General features: G+C 42.5%; 1 non-coding gene across 1 annotated transcript; it reads right to left on the minus strand.

Annotated features, from left to right (window-relative positions):
- Positions 1 to 8,308: 8,308 nt before the first annotated feature.
- On the minus strand, positions 8,309 to 8,381 carry Trnak-uuu (transfer RNA lysine (anticodon UUU)). Its single transcript has one exon. It is a non-coding gene; the product is annotated as a tRNA-Lys (tRNA).
- Between the last annotated feature and the right edge of the window lie 1,797 nt (positions 8,382 to 10,178).

The following is a 10,178-nucleotide window of genomic DNA, read 5'->3' on the forward strand; positions in this document are numbered from 1 at the left end:
TTGTCGTCTACCACTAGTATGAGAGCATTTGAGAAGTCCGTGCAAAGTCCAAGAGATGGCACCTCCGGCGCGTATAGAGGTCATTTTTAGGTAGTAGCATCTTTGGAAAGAACGCACACCAAGTTTCAGTCATATTGGTCGTGTTTGGCATTCGTATGAATCAAGGAAGTCGAGTGATTGTCAAAAAATGGACGAAAAAGAATTTCGTGTGGTGATTAAACATTACTTTATGAAAAGCACAATGCCTTAGGAGACTAAAGAGAAACTTGATAAAATATTACGGTGACTGTGCACCTTCGATTAGAACAGTTTATAAGTGGTTTCAAAATTTTAAGAGTGGCCATATGGGCACAAGTGATGCTGAACATTCTGGACGCCCTGTGAAAGTTATGACTCCAGAAATCATTGACAAAATCCATGATATGGTGATGCACAGGTACATAATATTTTGCATAAACATTGGACATGAGAAAGCTATCAGCAAGATGGGTTCCGCGATTGCTCACGCTTGACCAAAAACGGAATCGTGTGAAGTGTTGCAAGGATGGTTTGCAGCTGTTCAGGAAGAATCTGCAGGACTTTAAGCGTCGTTTCGTCACTGTGGTTGAAACAGGGATGCATTACTATACTCCTGAGACCAAACAACAATCTAAACCATGGGTTACCAACGGAGAAACTGCACCAAAAAAGGCGAAGACCATTCCTTCAGCTGGACAGTTTATGGCGACTGTGTTTTGGGTTTCGCAAGGGATAATCCTCAACGACTATCTGTAAAAGGGTAAAAATATTAGAGGTGCATATTATTCATCGCTATTGGTCCGTTTGAAAACCGAGCTGCAAGAAAAACGCCCGAGATTGGACCGTAAAAAAGCCCTTTTCCATTATGACAATGCACCAGCACAGACCTCAGCAATTGTGGTCCCAAAATAAATGGAAACAGGATTCCAACTCGTTTCACATTCCCCCTGTTCTCCAGACTTGGCTCCCTCAGACTACTATTTGTTCCCCAATTTGAAGAAATGGCTGGTGGGACGAAGATTTTTTTTTTCAAACGAAGAGGTGACTGCAGCAACTAATAGCTATTTTGCAGACTTGGGTAATTCCTATTATTTGGAAGGGATCAACAAATTATAGCAGCGTTGGACGAAGTGTATAAGTCTAAAAGGAGACTATGTAGAAAAATAACAAAGGTTTACTCCAAACACATAAGTAGTTTTTATTTTTGCGCGGACTTTTCAAACACTCGTCGTAAATACACTGTCCATTGATATGAAGGTGACCACCACTCAAACGCCGGAATAACCACCTTTCCCAGCATTGACCGCTGTGAGACGTTTAGGAAGAGAGTCAATGAGATTCTGGAAAAGTACCGACAGGGATGTGGAGCCATGTCGACTCCAGTCCCGTGACCAGTTACGCTACATGTCTCTGTTGAGGATCCACTGGGGCAACAGCCTGATCATCAGCGAGGTCCCACAAATTCTTGACTGGGTTTAATTCGGGGTGTATGGTGGAAAGGGAAGTACCGTAAAGCTCAATCTACTGCTCTTCTGTGAGCTGTGACACATTGCATTGTCCTGCTGGTAGATGGCATCGTACTGAAAGAAAACAAACGGCATGTAGTAGTGGACGTCCAGTTGCGGTACTCCAGTCCAAATTCCAGGCTTCTTCGCCGATGAACAATAGCCAGCATGGGCTGCCATTCCCCAAGAAACCTTCGAGGAACTGATTCAACATATGCCCGCGAGAGTGGAAGCTGTCATCAAGTGTAAGGGTGGGTCAACACCATACTGAATTCCAGCATTACCGATGGAGGGCGCCATGCACTTGTAAGTCATTTTCAGCCAGTGTACATTAACCACTGTGGCAAATAAACAGTTTACTAACTAAGTCGTTTCGGAAGTTCTTCCGCCCTTGGACTGTAAGCTAATGACCATGTCATTTTGGACGTCAGGTAAAGCGCTCCGTTTTGTTCGTTTTTGTCTTACAACAACGACTGCACTGTTTTCCGCGCCCGCCGACATGCTTTATATACACTCAACTGCTAGTGCTGCCACGTGCCGTCTGTGAGTGGTTATTCCACGCTGATGTCGAAAGTAAGCGGTGGTTGCATTAATGAGTCCGGGCCGTGTAATAACACTGGCTGGCGTTCACCCGCACTGGTAAATTAACAACATTTTTGTCAGCTGAACCGCAGAAGGTTCCGCGAACTCGAAGCTTCAGAATCGCCAAATTACAGCCCCTGCCTCGGCACCGACTGTGCTACAATCACCTGACTATTTCTCTACGCTGGCCCCATGTCTGTCGGGGAAAAGAACAAGCACCATATGCGCATTGAATGTTCAGATAGCCACTTCGCACCGAGTGAGCCAGTTCCAGTTGCAGGGCAGTCCCGTATACTCTCTACTCCTGTGAGTTCAGCAAGCAGCCAAGCCGTCTACAAGTGTGAACCACCCCCTCTTTTCACTGACCACTGCCTTGCTGGACTGGTGCTAATAAATGGTAAACATTCTAGTCGACTTAGTCTTTTTCTAGTTGAGGAACTTTCTAGTTGACTTAGTCTATCAGTGATTAACATTCACATTTCACTGAACAGGCCAACTTTTGTTTCTTCCCTTCCACTCCGATTGAGAGGATTAATCCATTGACTGACCCAGTTTTACTCTTGTGGACTTGCATTTTAACTAACTGCTGATAGTGATTTACTGTACGCACAGAGTTAAAAGTACTTTTCTGTTTTTGACTGTGTGGAAACATAAATTAACCACTGACGCTACACTTCGGTCACAACATATCCAATAATTACAACCCACAACCTGCACAGGAATCGAACAGCACAACAAGATCAGAAAAACAAAACCGCGACTCTACAATACTTTTAAATTTAACCAGTTAAACGAATTTTGTAAACAAACCGCTCTTGGTAAACGCCATCAATATTGCCGACATGATACTTGCACTGTCATCTGTTTGCGATCACTTAGCAAACTTCGAAAGCAGAGGTCGCTATTGGAGGCTTCCCTTGTTAGCTCGATGTCTCAAGGTCTGCGGAAAACAGTGTCGGGAACAATTAGTAATTCTCCGAGTATTTCGAGATTTATACTAACGTCTCCAAACCCCCAGATAATGGCAGAGGGGGTTGCACGTTCTTGCTTCCAAGTACAGATCACAAGGAACTGATTTCACTCCCAAGCGAAACTTCTAGTGTTTCTGCAGAAGCCATAGGTATACTCGCAGTTTTAAATCACTTGCCGAACCTCACAGTAAGAAACATTTTCGGTCGCAGGTTAGAATCCTGCCTCGGGCATGGATGTGTGTGATGTCCTTAGGTTAGTTAGGTTTAAGTAGTTCTAAGTTCTAGGGGACTGATGACCACAGCAGTTGAGTCCCATAGTGCTCAGAGCCATTTGAACCATTTTTAAGAAACATTTTGATTTTAACGGATCCGTTAAAATCAAAATACAGACAGCAGCCCCTTTGATGAAAACTAATCCACTGGTAATGGACGTCATGAATGCTACGAAGAAAAACCAAAACCTTGAAATGAAGGTAAAATTTACGTGAACCAGAGAACAAGCTAACATTAAATATAATGAAATGATCGATAGAGAAAACCGCCACTCAAAACGGCAGTTTTAAAAACATTTTATTACTGTCATTAGTCCGGATTCTGCATTATATAAAAGAACAACGTATCAACGAGAAGATTAATATCACTCATTGACACGCATTACAGGGAAATTATATGGTCAATTGCAAACAAACATTTCATCCAAGTCCTGGTTTCACACAATCAAGATGAACAAAAAGTCCTGTGACTCGCATGAGATTTAATCTTGGATAATTCACGAGTCATTTTCACCGAATGCACGTTCGAGACAGTCTTTATTGTGAATGTGATGGAGTAAAAGTAGGAGATATCAATCACATTGCTTTTGAATGTAAACTCTGTGCAAAACAGCAAATAGATTTCATACAATAGTTGATCACATTTTATCAAACATTTATGAACTAACAGAGCAAGTCACCTTCATCAAAATTTTAAACCTAATTACGAAATTTTGTAACCTTATCCTTTAAAATACCAAAAGACTGAGTGATGGATTTATGGCCTTCAGACGAAGAGTCACGAATTTTAAAATAAAACAGTGTAGGAGTTATGCGGACGCATTAATCAAAAACACATAACATTTCGCCCGAAAAGGTAACATTGAGAATCAGTTTTATTGTAGTCGAGAATGAAGATGTACAATAACTCTGTAAACTTCCATCCAGCTAAAACAGGCAATCCAAAGCATATGCAGAACGAGCAAATTAGTGGTGTAATTTTCTCTTATTCTGACATACCCAACAATTTGTTTTACCTTTATATTCGAGGAATAGAAGAGACCAACTCCGTTTAATATAAATACGTATTTTTTTCTGTGGCATTGGAGAGAGCGTCCGAAGACGACTTGAAAGTCGTGTGGAACTTGATGAAATAGTGACATCGCCTCAAACCAATGTCCCACCGTCAAGCAAATAGATCCTACAGACGTCTGCCTAGTGTACCAAATGTGAGTAAAACCGCAACACAGATACGGTTTGCGTATTTACCTGAACCCCTGAACCTACAAGACTGTACCCTGCTGTTTTAGTGATCGCTCAGTTAGCTCGTGAATCTATTCAGACTTTCAGAATGTATCTCCTTCTTAGGTCTGCAGTAGTCTGGTTGGTCAACAGCAGCAGATCGCCACGCATTTCTGTCTTCGGGCTTCCCGTTGAGTGCGGTATAGTTGATGCAACTTACGCCCTCCATTATCCGGTTGATGTGTTCCAGTCTTGATCTGCCTCTTGTGTTTTTCCCCTTCTACTGTCCCTCCAATGACACCTTTAATGATAATACCATGTCCCAGTAGATGGCCGACCCATGAGCTTCAAGTGACATTGCTTCTCTTCCATCACTCTGTAGAGCACTTCCTTATTTGATATCTTGTGTGCCCAGGAAATCTTGAGCACTCTGCGGTAACACCATAATCTTTAAGGCTATGTGTTTTTCGTCTTCTCTGAGGGTCCGTTTTCACTTTCGTACAACAGCACACTCCAAGCGAATGTCTTTACGAGACGCTTCCTGAGTTGTTTGTCTATGCAAATGGATAAGAAAATGTTTCTTCTCTTATTAAAAGCAACCTTTGCCTGGTGAATTCAGCTAGTAATATCCTTTCTTGTTCTTCCGTCTGGTATAATTTTACTCCTCAGGAAGGCAGAGAAGTAGAAGGTCTTCAGTTGCTCATTTTAAGTAAGCATTGGGCAGCGGAGGTCTGTGTACTTTCCTCTAAAATCTGTATTTTATTCTTATTCATTTTCATGTTATAAGTTGAGCTGAGGGTGGTTTCAATCTGGTCCAGCATCGCTTCTAATTGTTCCACATCTTCACTTTACACGGCGATATCAATAGCAAATCTCAACAATTCTATTTTATAACCATGAATTTTAATTCTCTTGTAGCTGCTAATTTCTGCCTTAACTCTATCTGTTGCCCTCTCATTGCATACATTGAATAAGAAAGGAGAGAGTGAGTTTCTAATGTGTTTGAATTTCTAAGGGACTAAACTGCTGAGGTCATCGGTCCGTAGACTTACACACTACGTGCAGTAACTTAAACTAACTTATGCTAAGAATAACACACACGCCCATTGCGAGACAATGAGCAACCCTGCTGTACACCCTGCTTAATAGTAGCTTCTTCTTGATTTTCTTCATCTCTTGTCACAGTCATCTCTTCTCTGTACAGTCCCTACACTGCTCTTCTGTCCTTACACTTTATGTCACTCTCTTCCGGTATCTCAAAAAGCTGTCGCCAGTCTGCCCCGTCAAAAGTCGATAAAGACAATATATGTGTCTTGAAACTTCCTTAGATTTTTCTCAAAAATTAACCGTAAGCCGAGTATTGTATCTTGTGAGCTTATTCCTCTTCGAAAGCCAAACTGGTCGGCTGTGATCATTACACCCATCCTGCCTTCGATTCCACTTAGGACGATAGAGGTCAAAATCCTGGAGCTGTGCGCCATCAACTGAGGGCCATACATTGTCCACGTCTGTTTGCAGATGCTTTTGCAATGGCACTATAACACAGTTTTTAAAGTCTGTTGGTAGCTAGTTTCGTATAGAACCGGTATGAGATGGACCAGTCCTGCATGTAAATGTTCCCCAATAGCCTTGAAGAGTTCTGTTGGTATATCAACAGCTCTAGTGGCTTTTCCAGTCGAAAAACTGGGTAAGTTTTTCGTCTATGCAGAACGTCGCAAAATTTTCAGAGCAGCAGTGCAGTTACGTGCTGAAAGCTGTCCTGATCTTGCCAGGCTCTTACGATCTGTGTTGGCAAACGTTATTTAAAAATTTAAGAAACTGGAAGGATGAAAAATAAGAACGCCCGTGAAAATGAGCAGCAGTTGATAAGAGAAGCATGCTCACCAATTATCGTATCGCACAGAAATTAATTCCGCTCCCGCAATTTGAATAACTCTCGTGGAAAAAACTACGCGATTATCCACTCCACGCTTGCTTTACTATGCTTCACAGTATGTTGCGTTTATAAATCTTTCAGGGTATGAGATCATTGTCCACGAAACTCTTCTGTTCCTAATGTTTAGTCCAGAACTGCGTTGGACTTTTCAGAGGCATTACTCTTGCGTTGAGTCTTGTTGACTGACGGGTCGGACGTCTGAGAGCGACATATAAACTGCAGGAAAAGGGGCGTGCCGGAGTTACACGTGATAAGCAGAGATGATCCTTGTTAAAGATAAAACTTAACTGTCCACAGTCGACTTGTCAAAGATAAAAAACTGTTTAGCAATTGTACAGAGCTATTGTGCATATGACGCTATGTTTCATGGGCTTTCCTATTAAAATTTTTCCTACATTTATAAATTTCAATGGCTTCTCTACATAGCCGTGGATAACAGTTCATAGTCGTAGATAAAATTTTTATTTAAAAAAACTTCAGTTTGTGGCTTCCTGGCTGAAGAGTATGCTATTCTACAGCCGATTTGTGTGTTTTCCCTAGTCGGCAAAGACTTTTGTGTTCCCTTAGCTGCTTCTCTTGGTTGTTCCAATATAAACCTTACCACACGCACACGGAGTTTTATATACGCCACGTGCTGATACAGGAGAATGTTAATCCTTCCCAGATTGGAGTGCTTGACCTATTTTCTTTGTCGGTCTTAAAGCCGGTCTAATGCCACGTTTCTGTAAAAAGTAACAGATCAGATGGGAGAGACTTAAAAAGAAACATGACACTACCACCGAAACCTTGAATCACTTCCCCTTACCCGACCGTGAAATCCGCGGTGATATATACCAGTCCTACCAGATCTAGGAGTTCTCTACCACCGTCCCCTTGTCAGGGCTCCCTTCCCCTGCAATCCTCTCCATCCATTTCCTAAGTCGTGGTTCGGAACCGCGTACCTCTTTGCTTTTCCCCCATCTCTTCTCCAAATGTCCACCTACACAAATCCCCTCGTACTCACTACTTTTAAATGCTGCGTTCCCATAATGCCCATATGCCTGGCAGTCTTCATCCACTCATCTCTTCGCTCAGCTACATATCTGTTTTCATCAGACAACACATTGGTCTTTCCGCTCCACCTAACTAAGAATTGTGTGTGTTTTTAAATATCCAAGTGTGGCATTCATTTGCCACTCATCTATGCTTATATATTAATTAATCATCAAATTAACCTTTTATATTGTAACTTAAACAACTGACGAGCTGTCCTTTTATTGCACCAAACGTTTATTTTTGTTAACCGCCATGTTCAGCGTTTATATCATGTTTTTAAAATTTCTCCCATGTGGCTGAGAAGCGTCATAGCCCAACCACTGCCCATATGGGCGGGAAGGCAGGGGATGAAATAACAATAAAGAAAAAAAAAACACTGCACCCTGCGGCAGGGAAAATGGACCAACAGAGTATTGGTAGCTGAATTACAAAGTTGGGCATAGGAGTCTTCAGTACATAATGTACCGATTATCTCATGAATTTCTGAGCGTCCAGCAGCAAGACGTTTTGTCAACATCACTTGTGCCATGTGCTGTATAACAAGCAACTGTAGCCGTTTGAAACTGGCATAGGCCTTTGAATGATAAACTAAATTATTTAAAACTTCGAATCACTTCTACAAAAGTTGTAGAAAAATGAAGACGTGCATCAATAGGCACTTTTTACATTAATGGAATATGTGGGACAACGCGGGACATGCGAGTAAACATGTTCATAGAGCACAGTGAAGCAGAGGTTTCTCTTTCGGAATTGTAAATTTAAAATTTTCGCCCGAACAGGGACTTGAACCCTGGACCCTTAGGTTAAAAGCCTAATGCTCTACCGACTGAGCTATCCGGGCTCTGTAGTCTCCGTTTTCAGAAACACGTTATCATATGTGAGTAGCTGACTCACCACGGATGGTGTGACGTAACACGCGTTGTTCGGCCCCCTGTTGGACGTTATGAGGACGCGGGCGTTGACGAGGAAGTTAGCTAGCAGGCGGCTCCAGTGCTCGGCGGAATGCAGAGCGGCAGCTACTACATGGTATTGCGTAAGCCTAAGATTGGTTTCTACACTACGTATAAAGCACAGGTAGAAAGGAGTAAGGGACGAGGCGACGTTATTCAAGTATCCGTAATTATTACGTAAATGGAGAAGACTTCCTGGTAGCGAAGAAGCGATGGCGGTTTAGAACTATATACACTGATAAGAAAAAATATTTCTTTCGACAGAAGTTAGAGGAGGAGAGAAACGACTGCAGAAAAGGAAGACTTCAATTTATTTTTATTTGCCTAGCTGATAACACAGGCTATATATTGCACTTAGAAACGCATAAATAAAACTTTTGATGTATTACTTCATGTTCAAAATGTCCGCCCTCGGCAGCTGAATGGTCAGCGTGACAGACTGTCAATCCTAAAGGGCCGGGTTCGATTCCCGGCTGGGTCGGAGATTTTCTCCGCTCAGGGACTGGGTGTTGTGTTGTCCTAATCGTCATTATTTCATCCCCATCGACGCGCAGGTTGCCGAAGTGGCGTCAAATCGAAAGACCTGCGCCAGGCGAACGGTCTACCCGACGGGAGGCCCGAGCCACACGACATTTCATTTCATTTCATGTTCAAAATGAAACAGTACGTTTCTGCCCAACGATGTTTTAATGAGAAGAATGTGTAGGAATACTGAAGGAAATTATACACAAGTTGCGGTAACTGAGAGGGCACTGCAAAAACATCCGAAACGAGTAAATTTATCGAGATGCTGTTTCATAGTAGAAAACAAAGCGTATTTTCTGACGTACGAAAGTAATTTTCAACATTTATAGCTGTCAAATTATCAGAACAAATTTTTTATGTACCTAATCATCGCCGGCCGGAGTGGCCGAGTGGTTCTAGGCACTGCAGTCTGGAACCGCTACGGTCGTAGGTTCGAATCCTGCCTCGGGCATGGATGTGTGTGATGTCCTTAGGTTAGTTAGGTTTAAGTAGTTCTAAGTTCTAGGGGACTGATGACCTCGGCAGTCAAGTCCCACAGTGCTCAGAGCCATTTTGAATCTAACCATCTAATTTTTCTGGGGCAGTGGGAAGAATACTCGAAGAACACTTCTAAATAACATTTGTGTAACAAGATTATTGTGCCGCAAACCACCGTCCCGTCCTCAGAAGACGCCCCACAAAACGTCTGTCTCACTGTGTCACATGGACGCAACACAACTCTGCTGTGGTTCGCGTGTTTATTATCAAATATGACAAAGTATATATATTATCGGTAACTAATACCACTACACCTCCCTACTCACCGAAACTTTAATCACCTTTCCTTACCCGAGCATGAAATCAGTCGTGATAAAATATACGCTTGTTTTTTCCAAACTTTACTGACTCACACCCCAAAAAAAATACGCCCACTTCATTTTGCTTCATAGGCTCCTGATTCTTCCACACATTTTTCCCATTGAACTGGCATCTTGTTGATGCCATCCTCAAAAGAAGAAGAGGGACGTGTCTGCAGCCACATGCGCACGATCTCCTCTACCGCTGGTAGAGGTGTCCTCCAACCTCTTCTCCCAACGATCCAAACATGCGGTAGTCGCAGGACGAAGTTTCAAAGTTGCCCAGTGAATTTCCTCCAGTTTTTCCCTCGTGAAAGCAGCGCAATG

The sequence above is a fragment of the Schistocerca gregaria genome, chromosome 8, assembly GCF_023897955.1.
Source record: "Schistocerca gregaria isolate iqSchGreg1 chromosome 8, iqSchGreg1.2, whole genome shotgun sequence".
NCBI classification, from domain to species: domain Eukaryota; kingdom Metazoa; phylum Arthropoda; class Insecta; order Orthoptera; family Acrididae; genus Schistocerca; species Schistocerca gregaria.